This window comes from Ranitomeya variabilis, chromosome 2 (assembly GCF_051348905.1).
Source record: "Ranitomeya variabilis isolate aRanVar5 chromosome 2, aRanVar5.hap1, whole genome shotgun sequence".
NCBI lineage: Eukaryota > Metazoa > Chordata > Amphibia > Anura > Dendrobatidae > Ranitomeya > Ranitomeya variabilis.
This window is the reverse complement of record NC_135233.1, coordinates 429,175,202-429,193,287: the sequence shown is the minus strand read 5'-3', so window position 1 is coordinate 429,193,287 and position 18,086 is coordinate 429,175,202. Positions and strand designations below refer to the sequence as shown.

Here is an 18,086-nt window from a genome sequence, read left to right as displayed (position 1 = left end):
GTGCTTAGTAACCCGATGTTTACCCTGGTTACCAGCGTAAACGTAAAAAAAACAAACAGTACATACTCACATTCCGGTGTCTGTCCTCCGGCGTCTCAGCTTCTCTGCACTGTGTAAGCACAGCGGCCGGAAAGCACAGCGGTGACGTCACCGCTGTGCTCGCTTTCCGGCTGGCAGGCGCTCACAGTGCAGAGAAGCTGAGACGCCGGAGGACAGACACCGGAATGTGAGTATGTACTGTTTGTTTTTTTACGTTTACGCTGGTAACCAGGGTAAACATCGGGTTACTAAGCGCGGCCCTGCGCTTAGTTACCCGATGTTTTCCCTGGTTACAAGCGAACACATCGTTGGATTGCTGTCACACACAACGATCCAGCGATGTCAGCGGGTGATCAAGCGACGAAAGAAAGTTCCAAACGATCTGCTACGACGTACGATTCTCAGCGGGATCCCTGATCGCTGCTGCGTGTCAGACACTGCGATATCGTAACGATATCGCTAGAACGTCACGAATCGTACCGTCGTAGCGATCAAAATGGCACTGTGTGACGGTACCCTTAGGCCACGTGCACACCGTTAGTATTTTACATCAGTATTTGTAAGACAAAACCAGGAGTGGAGCAATCAGAGGAAAAATATAATAGAAACATATGCACCACTTCTGCATTTATCACCCACTCCTGGTTTCAGCTTACACATACTGATGTAAAATACTGACCAAACACTGAAGGTGTGAACGTGGCCTTCCACATGAGTTTTCAGCAGCAGTCCCATAGTGCTCTGAGGGGCCGTCAGTGGAGTAATTCAGATTCATTTCTCTTTGGATCTTTCAGCCATGCTTTTAGAATCAGATATTCACTATAGATCTTTGCACTGAGTCCGTGGGTTGTAAACGAAAAAACAATGAAGTGGGCAATGCAAAAGAATATGTCTGATGATGATAAGAGTAACACCGGGTGCAACTAATGCGCTAGGCATTATATGTGAGAAAAAGAGAGAAAAAAAGTCCATGGGTTGTGTTCTTCATCAGGGTGACGGCCAATGTAGCAGCAACAGTGAGTGAAGGTCCCATCCAGATGAGGAGTGTATGCCAAAAGACGCCCCCTCTACGCCTCCTGTAATGTAAAATACAAGGACAGAGTTACCTTGCAGAACCCTGGGAGAGAAGGGTGATATTTAGCTGGAGAATAGGCGCAACCAAGGTTTATGTCAGTAGGGGGCGCCAATCAGCCACTCTGACTTGGTCAAGTTCGTTACCGAAATAGGATTCTATGACCCAAGTGAAAGATTGCCGACTACAGCTCCGCTTGGCAATACTTACACAGAGCGGCTGTAGGGAAGTCCAGGACAGTACGAGAAAATTGGTCACTTTGTTTTCTTCTCTGCAAAAAAAATTAAGATGTCTGATTACTTTTTTGAAGCTGAAGAAACTTACACAAATTATTTTGACGAATAATTATCATCGTTTTACACTAAATGCAGCCCATGTCTTTATATCAGATTTATCTATTATTTATTATCTATCTATCTATAATCTATCTATTATCTTTCTATTATCTATCCACTATTTATCTATTATTAAATCTAATATTATATATCTATCCACTACTTATCTATTATCTATCTTTTATCTATCTGTTTATCATCTATCTATATCTAACTATCATCTATCTATTCTCTATCCATTATCTATCTTATCTATCTATTTATAATGTATCTATATCTATTAATCTATCTATCTATCCATCTATCACAAAGCCCATATATTTGCAATCATTGAATATATCAAATCTAAGCTGCATTACTTCTATCAATTCATCCAGCTAATATCTATCTTTCTCTCTATATATTATTTATCTCATTTATTTACTATATCTCATCTCTTTCTTCTTCATATCTATCCGAAATATATTCGAAGATGTATCTAATATATATTTACTGATCTACAAAACTGAGGTTGAAGCAGCTCTGTAAATGAAGGGATGCAAATCCCAGGGTATCGATACTACAGTTGTGCTCAAAAGTTTACATATCCCGGCAGAATTTTCGCTTTCTTGGCCTTTTTTCAGAGAATATGAATGATAACATCAAAACTTTTTCTCCACTCATGGTTAGTGGTTGGGTGAAGCCATTTATTGTCAAACTACTGTGTTTTCTCTTTTTAAATCATAATGACAACCCAATACATCCAAATGACCTTGATCAAAAGTTTACATACCCCATTTCTTATTACCGTGTATTGCCCCCTCTAGCATCAATGACAGCTTGAAGTCTTTTGTGGTAGTTGTGGATGAGGTTCTTTATTTTCTCAGATGGTAAAGCTGTCCACTCTTCTTGGCAAAATCCTCCAGTTCCTGAAAATTCCTGGGCTGTCTAGCATGAACTGCACGCTTGATATCTCCCCAGAGTGGCTCAATGATATTGAGGTCAGGAGACTGAGATGGCCACTCCAGAACCTTCACTTTGTTCTGCTGTAGCCAATGACAGGTCGAATTGGCCTTGTGTTTTGGATCGTTGTCATGTTGGAACATCCAAGTACGTCCCATGAGCAGCTTCCGGGCTGATGAGGGCATATTTGCCTCCAGTATTTGCTGATAACGTGCTGTATTCATCTTTCTTTCAGCTTTGAGCAAGTTTCCTGTGCCTTTGTAGCTCACAGATCCCCAAAACATCAGCGATCCACCTCCGTGCTTTACAGTAGGAATGGTGTTCCTTTTATCATAGCCCTTGTTGACCTCTCTCCAAATGTAACGTTTATGGTTGTGGCCAAAATGTTAAATTTTGGTCTCATCACTCCAAATTACCTTGTACCAGAAGTTTTGAGGCTTGTCTCTGTGCTGTTTTGCGTATTGTAGGCAAGCTACTTTGTGACATTTGCGCAGTAATGGCTTTCTTCTGGCGACTCGACCATGCATTTTTCAAGTGCCTCCTTATTGTGCATCTCAAAACAGCCACAGTGCTAGTTTTCAGAGAGTCCTGTATTTCAGTTTATGTTTTTTGTGGGTTTTTCTTTGCATCCCGAGCAATTTTCCTGGCAGTTGTGGATGACCTTTTTGTTGGTCTACCTGTCCGTGGTTTTGTTTTTACAGAGCCCCTGATTTTCCATTTGTTAAGCACAGTTTGAATGCTGCTGACTGGCATGATCAATTCCTTGGATATCTTTCTGTATCCCTTTCCTGTTTTATACAGTTCAGCTACCTTCTCTCGTTGATCCGCTGACAGTTCTTTGCTTTCTCCATGACTCAATCCAGAAAAGTCAGTGGCTGGATGAAAGATGCAGGAGTCTGTCTGGATCCCAGAAACTCACTCAGCTTTTATGCACACACACTGATTACAAGTAAACAGGTCACAGGTGAGGATGTTACCTTTAGTAGCCATTCACACCCATTTGTGTCAGCTTCTGTGCATGTTATTAGGCCAAAATCACCAGGGTGTGTGAACTTTTGATCAGGGTCATTTGGATGTTTTGGGTTGTCATTATGATTTAAAAAGAGAAAACACAATAGTCTGACAATAAATGGCTTCACCCAACCACTAACCATGAGTAGAGAAACATTTTGGTGTTATCATTGAAAAAAGGCCAAGAAAGCAAAAATTCGGCCTGGGTATGTAAACTTTTCAGCACATCTGTATGCCCATAAATAGTAGAAGAAAAAAATGTCTGCTCTCCAAATCCATAAGGTGGAAAAAAAGGGCCGTTCTTTGTTCACCCAAACGTGTGCAACATTTCAGCTGCTACCTGCAACCTTTCGCAAGCAGTTTACGGAGCATCAGCAGCAGGTATAACTAGTGTGATTAGTAAGTAATGCAAATTATACTGTATACATAATGCAAAAGAGGAAAAAAGGCAGCACTCCATCTTCAAGTAAAAAAGTGGACTTAGTGTTAGGGAAGAGTCAGACCGCCGTATAACTTGGACGAGGATCACAACGCAGTGCTCGGACTGGTGGCCGGTGTATCTCCCGACCAGAGTGTTACAGCTGCATAGAAATACTTGCTGTAACACTTGGGTGGGTAGAGCTGCCGGCCAGTCCGAGTTATACACCTGTCTGCGATGTTTTGGCACCAAACACAATACTGAGCCGTTCACATGTTCTGAAACGTCTCAGTATAATTGTCTTTGTGTGAGGCCCACATTGCTTTCTACTACAGCTGCGTTAAGTCTTTGTTAATACCTCTCTCTATCCAATCTAAGATCTATATAACTTATATCTATAGCAGACGACACTCCAGAAAATATTTTTTTTTAAATCTGCTATTTCTGGGAATATTTGCCAGAGTGCTGTTTAAGGAATGTTCTATATTATCTATGTAGATCTATTTGATGGGATCTGTAATACTAGAGGTCACAAAATGATTAGTTCAGAAGAACCCCACCTTCAATATAAAGTGTCCTTGTCACGTAGCGACGGGGGCATATGGATGCAATTGTGATGCCAAACACAGGGGGCGCAGTGTCTTGTACAAATACATCAAGGGAGTGAATATAATTGCTTCCCTGTCGGGGTCTTTTCAGTCTCTTTTTGGTGATGCCCTTGGGTGCCAACCTTCGGTGCTGACTTCTTACACACACTTCTGTGCCTGGCGGTGAGTAATGGGCATCGGCATTTCTCCGCTGTCAGTCTTCACCAATGGTATTCGGTGCTGGTGGGAAAATATCCAACAAAGTCCACATGAATCAGAGCCTGTGCAGAAACCTTGTTAGCCTGATGTTTGGGTATTCAGGCTTTCCAGAGCATGCATTATAGTCCCACAAAAGGTATGACACAAATGTAGCATTCTCCAGGATCAACATGGCTCTCTATCACAATGCATATCCCACCAAGAAAAAAAATCCCTCCCGGGAGGTCATCGGTGTAAGAGCGGGGCTTGTTTGAAATTCTTCACATCAGAAGCTTTAAGAGAGCAGACGCCACTTGCAATGATAAAAGTAACTAAATCTAAGAAAATAACTTCACTGCGGGATTCATCAGGAGCTCAGACCTCCCCGATGTACCCAGGAAAGAAAGGAATCAACGAACTGGAACTATTGGGAAAAAGGCCGGGAAGACGCCCACCTGTGGCCCTAAGAGGGTTGTTCGAATTTTCTTTTATTAATTCAGCGATTTTCTGATATATGACATGAGCAGGAGCAGTGGTGTAACAAGAGTTTGATGGGCCCCGATGCAAAATTTGGACCTGGGCCTCCACCTGCATGTTCATCCGATGTATGGGCCCTGCTAGAGTTCCAGATCCTCTGAATACATACATGTTTGCCCTTTCACCCCATCCTATAATAATGTCCAACATCCTGGCCCCTTCCTGTAATTTTGTCCCCCATCCTGGGCCCCTTCCATGTATAATGTTCTCCATGATGGTTCTTTTCCAGGTATAATACATAGTTATTAAGGTTGAAGGAAGACTTTAAAGGGACTCTGTCACCCCAAAAATCGTATCTGAGCTAAGCCCACCGGCATCAGGGGCTTATCTACAGCATTCTGAAATGCTGTAGATAAGCCCCCGGTTGTAACCTGAAAGATGAGAAACAAAGGTTATATAGGTTTTTTTAAATGTGGCGTTACTGCCTGCAGTACTTGTCGCAATGCGGCACCAAAAAATACTTTTCAGAACAAAGAAAAAACTAAAACATATCAAATTAAAGATTTCATTAATTGCCATACTAACAATGTAGTTTACAAAATCGATTGCACTATTTGTGGTGTGTCCTATATAGGTTGCACCACAAGAAAGCTAAAAACAAGAATAGCAGAACATTTAAGAGATTTAATTAATAATAATACTACCAATAGAAATATATCAGCTGTTGCCAAGCATTTTTTTAGATATCATTCGGGAGATGTATCCATGATGACTATTCAGGGCATAGAAAAGGTCACTTCATCACAGCGTGGGGGAGACGTCAGAACACGACTTTTCACCAGGGAAGCCTTCTGGGTGTATAATTTACAAACAAGATACCCCGGTGGCCTCAATAGAAAAAACGAAATTATGTACCATTATTGCTAGCCCTTATTTGTATCAATTGTTTATTCTTGTAGGATGTATTATATTATATATATATATATATATATATATATATATATATATATATATATATATATATATATATGTATATATTGTATTCTATGTAATTTTTTATTTTAAATAGTTTTGGTTGCCATTCATATATTAAGAGCAGGATTTATCACCTGCAGGACCTGGGATAATAGTCATGTGACCTGAATCACTTTGAGTATTGGTCCATTAGCACTATATAAGGTTTACCACATTTCCTATAGATCATGCATTGATTAAGATCGGGAGCGATCGAAACGCGTCGCATTTACTCTGCACCTTAGCATGTGTACATAGGCAAGGATTCATATTGTTTAGAAGATTTTAAATGAATTAATAAAGAATCATCATTTTATGGAGCTGGAGCGCTTCCTTTCCTTTTTCCTGTGATATACCCTCGTCTGGATCCGAGATGAAGCTCCGTGCACCTGCAATGATCGGTGAGCTGGCTATGGCTTTTTAGCCACATTCACTTTTTTATGTTTACACATTGGGATTTTTGTGCCGTGATCTCCTGATCTGTATATATCCTGCCGTACATTAAGTCACTAATGCGAAAGGTGTTTTGAGTTTTTGTAGTCATCATGGATACAAATGACAGATCAGCGAAAGCTGCGCAAGTTTTTGGGGACTGTGGCAGTGTTGCACCTGAAAACTCAGACCTCTCTACACACATGTTGGAATTAGAAAAACTATCTAAGCAAGAAATGAAGATTTGGTGGAATAATACCACACCACAAAATTATTTGACTAAGGACATGATTCCGAGAGGTCTGAGAATAAAGAAAATTTCCACTACAACATATTCTGAAGATTTTAAAATAGAGTGGAATCAGATATTAACGAATTGCTCATTCAATTTGATGAAATTATTGATAAAATATGAGGAAACAAAACTCAATGAAATTCAAAAAAACATTGGGGAAATTATGAGCACTATTGACCAACATAAAAATTCATCCCAGTTTGAATCTACAATGAAAATAATGAAGGATAATGTTGGTTCATTAGAAATTGAAATTATGGATCGAAAGAAGCGTAAATTTGAGAGGGATCTTAAAGACTATGCCTCAGATAAAGTTTATGAATGGGGCCAGTGGGATAAAGCGTATAAATCCCCGAGATCCATTTTAAAAACTAGCTCAGCTCATAAAAAAACGATCAATAAACCGCAGGTTGGATTTTTTTATGCAGAATCTTCAGATGCGAATGCCAGCGCATCAGATATTTCTGTGGAGAGCAACACGTGGGAAAATAGAAGAAAGGTGTACAGACCGCCAAAAAACGAAAAAGAAGGGGTGGGAGAAAACACAAAAAATCTTCCAAGAATGTCAACCAGATACAAGGGCAAACAGAAGAAGTAACTAAATGTAATGTGGTCAATCTATCATCGCAGGAGTTAACAACTGATCAATTGGATGTATTGTCCCTGGGATTGAACTTTGTACCGGACACAGAATTTAATTTATTTATGACCATTCTGGATGTGAATAAATTTATCCGGAATCTCACTATAAAGAAACATTTGGCAAACAGTGAGGAAGAATCTAATGTGGGCTTTGAGAGACAGGAAAATAATGAATTCGTTAACATGGACTTCAAGGAGCAATTAGCGCTCCTATGCCTACAAGATCTGTCTGCACAAGGTGCGGCAGGTGGTTTGTGTGAAAATCAGTCGGTGTCTTTCAGTACAAAAAATCCATACTTCTACCCTATACAATCTAGGGTAGAATGTATGGATAAGTTTCAAGAGATGATAGAAAAAGATTTAAAGACCTTAAAAGATAAAAAAATACGGTAAGTACAACAGATAAAAAACATCAGAATAATTTGACACAAAAACAAAGAAAAGCCCTTAGAGAGTTAAAAGACATGAAAGATATTATTTTCAAGAAAAGTGATAAGGGGGGCATGATAGTGATCATGAATAAAAAAAGATTATAGAGAGAAAATTTCAGAACTTTTGATTGATAGTAAAACATATGATAAATTGAAGGGAAATCCCTCTAAAGAGTATAATCAAGAAATTCAGGTTATGATTGATGAAGGATTGAGTTTGGGAGTTCTTAATAAAAAACAAGCGGAATATTTATTTGTGCCTTATCCCAAAATGCCTATACTATACGGACTACCAAAAGTGCATAAGGGGGTGGGTTTACCGGCAATGAGACCCATTGTGTCGGGTATTGGTTCCATGAATGAACATTTATGCGAATGGGTAGATTCCATCCTACAACCACTCGTGATCAAATTGCCAGGACACACAAAAGACTCAAGAGAGGTTTTAAAAACTTTCTCAAATAAAATATGGCGGAGTGGCTATTCATGGCTATGTTGCGATGTGGTGTCGCTTTACACCTGTATACCGCATACTTTAGCCATGGAAGCATTACAGTTCCATTTGGAAAATCACAGCTCATGTACTCAGGATCTCATAAATTTTGTTTTACAGGTTACCTTTTTCCTTCTCAAACATAATGTTTTTTCCTTTGAGAATGTAATATATGAACAAAAAACTGGTGTTCCGATGGGGGCTAAATACTCCCCCTCATTGGCTAATTTAACGATGGCTTATTGGGAGCAAAAATATATTTACAGTACCGACAACCCATTTTGTGAGTCCTTGATCTGGTACGGCAGATACATAGATGACACCCTAATTATTTGGGGGGGGGGTGATGTGTCTGCCGTACCAGATTTTATTCAGTACATTAACGCCAATGATTATGGGATCAAATTCACCCATAAATGGGACCGGAATGAAAAAGCTTTCTTGGATTTGGTTCTTATAGGGTCTGAGAATAAAATCATTAAGAGCAAAACGCATGTCAAACCCCTAAGTGGGAATACTGTGTTGCATGCAAAAAGCAGCCACCCAAGTCACACTACAAAATCTATCCCATTGGGAGAATATACAAGATTGAAAAGAAATTGTAGTGAGGAGGATTTTAGGGATAATAATTATTATTTATTATTATTATTATTATTCTTTTTTATAGCGCCATTTATTCCATGGCGCTTTACATGTGAAATACGGGGCAAATATAGACAAATACATTAAACATGAGCAAAAACAAGGCACACGGGTACATAAGGAGGGAGGACCCTGCCCGCGAGGGCTCACAGTCTGCAGGGGATGGGTGATAATACACTAGGAGAGGGCAGAGCTGGTTGTGCGGCGGTTCAGTAGGTTCAGGATCACTGCAGACTGTAGGCTTGTCGGAAGAGGTGAGTCTTCAGGTTCTTTTTGAAAGTTTCTATGGTAGGCGAGAGTCTGATGTGCTGGGGTAGAGAGTTCCAGAGTATGGGGGAAGCACGGGAGAAGTCTTGGATGCGGTTGTGGGAAGAAGAGATGAGAGGGGAGTAGACAAGGAGGTCTTGAGAGGATCGGAGGTTGCGTGTTGGTAGGTACCGGGAGATCATGTCACAGATGTATGGAGGAGATAGGTTGTGGATGGCTTTGTAGGTCATTGTGAGGGTTTTGAACTGGAGTCTCTGGGCGATAGGAAGCCAGTGAAGGGCTTGGCATAGGGGAGAGGCTGGGGAATAGCGGGGAGACAGGTAGATTAGTCGAGCAGCAGAGTGTAGGATGGATTGGAGTGGTGCCAGAGTGCTAGAGGGGAGTCCAGAGAGTAGGAGGTTGCAGTAGTCGAGGTGGGAGATGATAAGGGCATGCACTAGTGTTTTTGTGGTGTCACGGTCAAGGAATGCGCGGATCCGGGAAATGTTTTTGAGTTTGAGGCGGCAGGAGGAGGCAAGGGCTTGGATATGTGGCTTGAAAGAGAGGGCAGAGTCGAGGATCACCCCGAGGCACCGGGCGTGTGGGACTGGGGAAAGTGAGCAGCCATTGACATTGATGGATAGGTCTGGAGGAGGGGTAGAGTGAGATGGGGGAAAGATGATGAATTCTGTTTTGTCCATGTTCAGTTGTAGAAAGCGAGCAGAAAAGAAGGCTGAAATAGCAGACAGACAGTGCGGGATTTTGGTAAGTAAGGAGGTGAGGTCAGGTCCGGATAGGTAGATCTGCGTGTCATCAGCATAGAGATGGTACTGCATACCGTGGGATTCTATGAGCTGTCCCAGACCGAAGGTGTAGATGGAGAAGAGTAGGGGTCCTAGAACAGAGCCTTGAGGAACACCGACTGACAAGGGGCGAGGTGAGGAGGTGGTGTGGCGGAGGGAGACACTGAATGTCCGATCTGTCAGATATGATGAGATCCAGGAAAGAGCCAAGTCTGTGATGCCAAGAGATGAGAGGATTTGTAGCAGAAGGGAGTGGTCCACAGTGTCAAAGGCAGAAGACAGGTCCAGGAGAAGGAGGACAGAGTAGTGTCGCTTGTTCCTGGCAGTTAGTAGGTCATTGGTGACTTTAGTTAGGGCAGTTTCAGTTGAGTGATGGGAACGGAAGCCAGATTGTAATCGATCAAAGAGGGAGCAGGAGGAGAGGTGAGAGGACAGTTCAAGATGGATGTGTTGCTCCAGCAATTTGGAGGCATAAGGAAAAAGAGATATCGGGCGATAGCTAGACACAGAGGATGAGTCGAGGGAGGGCTTTTTGAGGATGGGTGTGATCTTGGCATGTTTGAAGGATGAGGGGAAGACACCTGTTGTGAGTGAGAGGTTGAAGAGGTGCGTTAGGGTTGGGATGAAGACCGTGGAAAGGTTAGGGATGAGGTGGGATGGGAGCGGGTCGAGCGTGCAGGTGGTGAGGTGTGATCTTGACAGGAGGGTGGAGAGCTGATCTTCTGTCATGGTGGAGAAGCTGGTTTTGGAGGAGCAGGGGTGAGCAGCTAAGAGGAACAGTGGGCGCTGTGGGCCAAAGCTTTCTCTGATCGTATCGATCTTCTGTTTAAAGAAAGAGGCAAAGTCTTCAGCAGAAATGAGAGGGGAGGGAGGGGGTGCAGGGGGACGGAGTAGAGAATTGAAAGTGTTGAAAAGCTGTTTAGGGTTGTGAGACAGGGAGGATATGAGAGATGAGAAGTAAGTTTGTTTTGCGGCAGTGAGCGCGGACTTGAAGCTGGCGAGGGACTGCTTGTATGCGGTGAAGTGGTCAGCAGAGCGGGATCGCTTCCATCTTCGCTCAGCGATCCTGGAAGCCCGTCTCAGTTCTTTAGTCAGACTGGTCAGCCAGGGCTGCCTGTTGACTGTACGAGTTTTGCTATGCATGAGCGGGGCGGCCGAATTGAGTGTTGCTGTTATTGTGGCGTTATAAAAAGCAGCAGCAGCATCTGTGTCATGAAGGGAGGCTATGTCGGTAAGAGGTAGAAGGGACTCAGAGAGTGATTGTAAGGGTACTGTCACACAGTCACACTTTGATCGCTACGACGGTACGATCCGTGACGTTCCAGCGATATCCATACGATATCGCTGTGTCTGACACGCAGCAGCGATCAGGGATCCTGCTGAGAATCGTACGTCGTAGCAGATCGTTTGGAACTTTCTTTCGTCGCTTGATCACCCGCTGACATCGCTGGATCGTTGTGTGTGACAGCGATCCAGCGATGTGTTCGCTTGTAACCAGGGTAAACATCGGGTAACTAAGCGCAGGGCCGCGCTTAGTAACCCGATGTTTACCGTGGTTACCAGCGTAAAAGTAAAAAAAAACCAAACAGTACATACTCACATTCCGGTGTCTGTCCCCCGGCGTCTCAGCTTCTCTGCACTGTGAGCGCCTGCCGGCCGGAAAGCGAGCACAGCGGTGACGTCTGACGTCACCGCTGTGCTTTCCGGCTCTGCTGCTTACACAGTGGAGAGAAGCAGAACGCCGGGGGACAGACACCGGAATGTGAGTATGTACGGTTTGGTTTTTTTACGTTTACGCTGGTAACCAGGGTAAACATCGGGTTACTAAGCGCGGCCCTGCGCTTAGTAACCCGATGTTTACCCTGGTTACCCGGGGACTTCGGCATCGCTCCAGCGCCGTGATTGCAACGTGTGACCGCAGTCTACGACGCTGGAGCGATACTCATACGACGCTGCGACGTCACGGATCGTGCCGTCGTAGCGTCCAAAGTGTGACTGTGTGACAGTACCCTAAGTTGAGATGTTTGAGATTTCTGCGAGGGAGTTCGTGGAGTGGGGGTTGCACACTAGGAGAGGAGAGGGAAGAGAATGTCAGTAGGTTGTGGTCAGACAGGGGGAGGGGTGAGTTAGTGAGATTAGTAAGGGAGCAGAGGCGGGTGAAGCCGAGGTCCAGCGTGTGGCCATCTTTGTGAGTGGCCTCAGAGGACCATTGAGTGAGGCCAAAGGAGGCAGTCAGTGATAAAAGTTTAGAGGCAGCTGAGGTGGAAGTGTCAACAGAGAGGAAATGAAGTAGCCATGTGGTGAAGTGGTTGAGAAAGGTGGAGATGGCTAGTTCTGGGGGGCGGTAGATGACAGCCAGCTGGAGGTTGGAGGGGGAATAGATGCGGATGGAGTGCACCTCAAATGAGGGAAGAGTAGCGGAGGGTGGTAGCGGGATTGGAGTGAAGGAGCAGGTGTCGGACAGGAGCAAGCCAACTCCTCCACCACGTTTGTTGGTAGAGCGAGAGGTGTGAGAGAGGTGGAGACCGCCGTAGGAAAGCGCAGCCGGAGAGGCTGAGTCAGAGGGGGTGAGCCAGGTTTCCGTGATGCCAAGGAAGGAGAGTTTGTTGGTGATGAAGAGGTCATGGATAAATGGCAGTTTGTTGCAGACAGGGCGTGCGTTCCATAGTGCTCCAGGTAAGGGGACCGGGGGAGTGGGGGCTGGATGAATGGGTATGAGGTTGTCATGGTTGGGAAAACGTGCGGAGGATCGAGGTAGGGGGTTAGAAATGAGCGTGGGGATGTGTTGAGGTGGGCCGGGATTTGGGGATACATCACCGGCAATGAGGAGTAGCAGACAGAGCGTTAGAAGGTGGGAGCAGGATAGGACATGATGTGGCCGTGTGTGTCTGGAGAAAAAGGATTGTATGTGGAGGAACAGTTCTGAGGAGAAGGTGAGATGGCTGGGGAGGATGGAGGAAGAAATGACTAGTTCCTTACAAGGTGGAGGGATTGCAGGAGATTGTAAGAAGGAAAGTAGTATGGGGGTGAATGAGAAAAGAAACCGAAACATTGTAGTGGTTTGGTGTTCTGTTACCTTCCAGTCAATTCCAGTCCAATTCAGTCTAATTCAAATTCATAATTAAAATGAGTTTAATTGTTTAAAAACTAGGTTAAAAGAAAGAAAATATACTAATTGGACTTTAGAGAGCACGGAAAATAGTTGGCAATAAATCAAGGGATAGTCTTTTAATGTCCGATCTGAATAACAAAAGAAAAAAAGAGAGGAGAAGAAAAAAGCCATATGTTTGCTTCCAATTTAGCACTCAATTTAACAAAATTAAAAAAATAACACAAAATAGGCTACCCATTTTACGAGAAGATGACATGCTTTCGGAAATCTTAAAAGACGGGCTCAATGTGGTAGCAAGAAGAGCACCAACAATTGGCAGCTCTCTGTCCCCCAGTCTTCTTCCATCCCAGCCAGTTTCCAGAACCTGGCTTGAATGCAGGTTTTTTTTTAAATGTGGCGTTACTGCCTGCAGTACTTGTCGCAATGCGGCAACAAAAAATACTTTTCAGAACAAAGAAAAAACTAAAACATATCAAATTAAAGATTTCATTAATTGCCATACTAACAATGTAGTTTACAAAATCGATTGCACTATTTGTGGTGTGTCCTATATAGGTTGCACCACAAGAAAGCTAAAAACAAGAATAGCAGAACATTTAAGAGATTTAATTAATAATAATACTACCAATAGAAATATATCAGCTGTTGCCAAGCATTTTCTTAGATATCATTCGGGAGATGTATCCATGATGACTATTCAGGGCATAGAAAAGGTCACTTCATCACAGCGTGGGGGAGACGTCAGAAGACGACTTTTCACCAGGGAAGCCTTCTGGGTGTATAATTTACAAACAAGATACCCCGGTGGCCTCAATAGAAAAAACGAAATTATGTACCATTATTGCTAGCCCTTATTTGTATCAATTGTTTATTCTTGTAGGATGTATTTTTATATTGTATTCTATGTAATTTTTTATTTTAAATAGTTTTGGTTGCCATTCATATATTAAGAGCAGGATTTATCACCTGCAGGACCTGGGATAATAGTCATGTGACCTGAATCACTTTGAGTATTGGTCCATTAGCACTATATAAGGTTTACCGCATTTCCTATAGATCATGCATTGATTAAGATCGGGAGCGATCGAAACGCGTCGCATTTACTCTGCACCTTAGCATGTGTACATAGGCAAGGATTCATATTGTTTAGAAGATTTTAAATGAATTAATAAAGAATCATCATTTTATGGAGCTCGAGCGCTTCCTTTCCTTTTTCCTGTGTTATATTATACTCACCTGCAGTGCGCAGGCGCTGAGAAAGGTCAGAGCAGCCCAGCACCTGCGCACTGCAGTACTTTGCTCTGCCCTCAACAGGACAGATCAGTACACCTGCGCCGGAGCCGAGGCATGAAGCAAAAAAAGAGGACGTCATTGAATGAAGATAGGAGGCGCTGGACCCAGATTGCGACGCCCATCGGACCGGACCGCACCAGGACCGCCCCTGGGTGAGTATAATATAACCTGCTTTTCTTACCTTTCAGGTTACATAGTGGGCCTATCTACAGCATTACAGAATGCTGCACATAAGCCCCTGATGCCGGTGGGCTTAGCTCAGATATGATTTTTTGGGTGACAGAGTCCCTTTAAGTCCATCTAGTTCAACCCATAGCCTAACCTAACATGCCCTAACCTGTTGATCCAGAGGAAGGCAAAAAAAAACCATGTGGCAAAGAGTAAGCTCCACATTGGGGAAAAAAATTCCTTCCCGACTCCACATACGGCAATCAAACTAGTTCCCCAGATCAACGCCCTATCAAGGAATCTAGTATATATACCCTGTAACATTATACTTTTCCAGAAAGGTATCCAGTCCCCTCTTAAATTTAAGTAATGAATCACTCATTACAACATCATACGGCAGAGAGTTCCATAGTCTCACTGCTCTTACAGTAAAGAATCCGTGTCTGTTATTATGCTTAAACCTTCTCTCCTCCAGACGTAGAGGATGCCCCCTTGTCCCTGTCACCGGTCTATGATTAAAAAGATCCTCAGAAAGGTCTTTGTTCTGTCCCCTCATATATTTATACATTAACATAAGATCACCCCTTAGTCTTCGTTTTTCCAAACTAAATAGCCCCAAGTGTAATAACCTATCTTGGTATTGCAGACCCCCCAGTCCTCTAATAACCTTGGTCGCTCTTCTCTGCACCTGTTCTAGTTCAGCTATGTCTTTCTTATACTTAATACTCTTAATGTCCTCCATCATGGCCGCTTCCAGTAATAATGTCCCCCATCCTGGTATAATGTCTCCATCTTGGGCCCCTTTCTGGTATAATGTCTCCCTTTCCACATATACACTATGTTCCAAATTATTATGCAACTGACATTTTTCTCGGATTTTCCTAAATGGTTGGTGCAAATGACAGTCAGTCTAATAAAAGTCTTCACCCGTTAGAGTATACATCGAATTTTATTGAAGAAACCTCCTAATGATAACAGTATAATCTCCAAAATGAATAAAAACTTAAAATGCACTGTTCCAAATTATTAGGCACAGTAGAATTTCTAAACATTTGATCTGTTTTAAAGAACTGAAAATGCTCATTTGTGGAATTAGCAGCATTAGGAGGTCACATTAACTGAATAAAAAATCTATTTAACTCCAAAACATCCTAACAGGCCAAGTTACATGTTAACACAGGAGCCCTTCTGTGATATCACCTTTGATATCACCACATTCTTGCATCCATTGAACTTGTGAGTTTTTGGAGAGTTTCTACTTGTATTTCTTCCCTCCCCGAGCTGCTGTTTGATGTGAACGGCCTCCCACACTCATAGATCTTTTGCTTGATGATACTCCAAAGGTTCTCTATAGGGTTGAGGTCAGGGGAAGATGGTGGCCACACCATGAGTTTATCTCCTTTTATGCCCAGAGCAGCCAATGATTCAGAGGTATTCTTTGCAGCATGAGATGGGGCATTGTCATGCATGAAGATGATTTTGCTCCTGAAGGCACATTTCTGCTTTTTATACCATGGAGGAAAGTTGTCAGTCAGAAACTCTATATACTTTGCAGAGGTCATTTTCACACCTTCAGGAACCTTAAAGGGCCCTACCAGCTGTTTCTCCATGATTCCGGCCCAAAACATGACTCCACCTCCTTGCTGACGTTGCAGCCTTGTTGGGACATGGTGGCCATCCACCAACCATCCACTACTCCATCCATTTGGACCATCCAGGGTTGCTCAACGCTTATCAGTAAACAAGACTGTTTGGAAATTAGTCTTCATGTATGTGTGGGCCATATGCAACCATTTCTGCTTGTGAACACTGTTTAAGGGTGGCTGAATAGTAGGTTTATGCACCACAGCAAGCCTTTGAAGGAGCCTACACCTTGAGGTTCGAGGGACTCCAGAGGCACCAGCAGCTTCAAATATCTGTTTGCTGCTTTGTAATGGCTTTTTAGCAGCTGCTCTCTTAATCCGATGAACTTGCCTAGCAGAAATATTCCTCATTATGCCTTTATCAGCATAAACACATCTGTGCTCAGATACAGCCACAAATCTCATAACAATACGATGATCACACTTACGTTTTCGGGAAATTTCTAATGTTTTCATCCCTTCACCAAGGCATTGCACTATTTGATGCTTTTCGGCAGCAGAGAGATCCTTTTTCTTTCCCATGTTACTTGAAAACTGTGACATGCTTAATAATGTGGAACATCATTTTTAAGTAGATTTCCTTTAATTAGAATCACCTGGAAAACCAATTATCACATGTGTTTAAGATTGATTTCAGTGATACATTGAGCCCCGAGACACAATACCATCCACAAGTTTATTTGAAAAACAAAACAATTAAATCTTTATGACACTTAAATCCAATTTGCATAATAATTTGGAACACAGTGTAATGTCCCCCATCCTGGACCCTTCCTGCTATAATGTCCCTGATCCTGGTATAATGTCTCCATCCTGGGCCCCATCCTGGTATAATGTCTCCATCCTGGGCCCCTTCCCTGTAAAATGTCCCCCTATTCTGGGCCCCTTACTGGTATGTCTCCATTTCCTAGTATAAGGTCCTCCATCCTGGTATAATGTCCCCGTTCTGTACCTCTTCCCCAACAAATATAAAAATAAGAAATAATTCTACTCACCTTCCTTTGCTCCCACGACGTGTGAAGCATCAAGTGCAAGCGACATGCGGCGCATAATGTCACTGCCATGTGACGCCAGTGACTTTCATGCCTAAGTCGGCTACCATCCTCTGATTGGCCAGCAGCATGTATTGCAGTGCAAGGGCCTGGCGGGTCTCTGCCCCCCAACACATTTCAGCTGAATGCACGTCCTTGAATGCACATCCAGCTGAAATAGCTGCTGCCATCGTTTGACACCCCTCCAGTACGAACTCCATCGCAATTGCACTGTCTGCGACCGTGAGCTCCTGGGCACGAGGGATTCAAGAAAAAGGGGAAAGTAGCTGCCCGGAGATCATATTCTCTGCAACTGCCCTGTCCATAACAGAATGGAAAGAAGCTTGTAATAATAATAATAATAATAACAATAATAAAAAAGTAATGTTGCTGGTTATTCAGGACTTTGGATAATTCTGCAATATCAGATTAGTACGGGTCCAACTTATGGTAGGTACTGTATCAGACTGGTGGGGTACCACCAACGATCATCGGATGGACACTGTACAGAGCAGTACAGCACAGCGCCGTACACTGTGTAGTGGCCATTCTCGATACTGCAGTTCAGATTTCATTCACTTTAATAGGAGTCGAGATGCAGTACCTGAGAACGGCCACTACATGTGTATGGCGCTATGGTGTCAAAGCTTCATCCGTAGTTACCAGAAGTCCTGAATTTGCCTGGACCTTGTAGACCATCTTTGTGGTCAGAATCAATCCCACTGAAAAAGGTAAAGGTTTATTTAAACCCCACAAAAAAGT

At 43.0% G+C, this 18,086-nt stretch overlaps 1 long non-coding RNA gene across 4 annotated transcripts in view; it reads right to left on the bottom strand.

Annotated features, from left to right (window-relative positions):
- Window positions 1-332: 332 nt before the first annotated feature.
- LOC143806426 (uncharacterized) overlaps window positions 333-18,086 on the bottom strand; it is a 269,413-nt gene continuing 251,659 nt past the window's right edge. The window contains exons 5-7 of one of the 4 annotated variants that reach the window (XR_013221450.1): window positions 4,378-4,644; window positions 1,322-1,382; window positions 333-1,115 (exon numbers count right to left, since the gene is read on the bottom strand). This is a non-coding gene — a long non-coding RNA (uncharacterized LOC143806426). The remainder of the gene's footprint in view (window positions 1,116-1,321; window positions 1,383-4,377; window positions 4,645-18,086) is intronic. The other 3 variants (XR_013221449.1, XR_013221452.1, XR_013221451.1) reach the window with 3 other exon arrangements.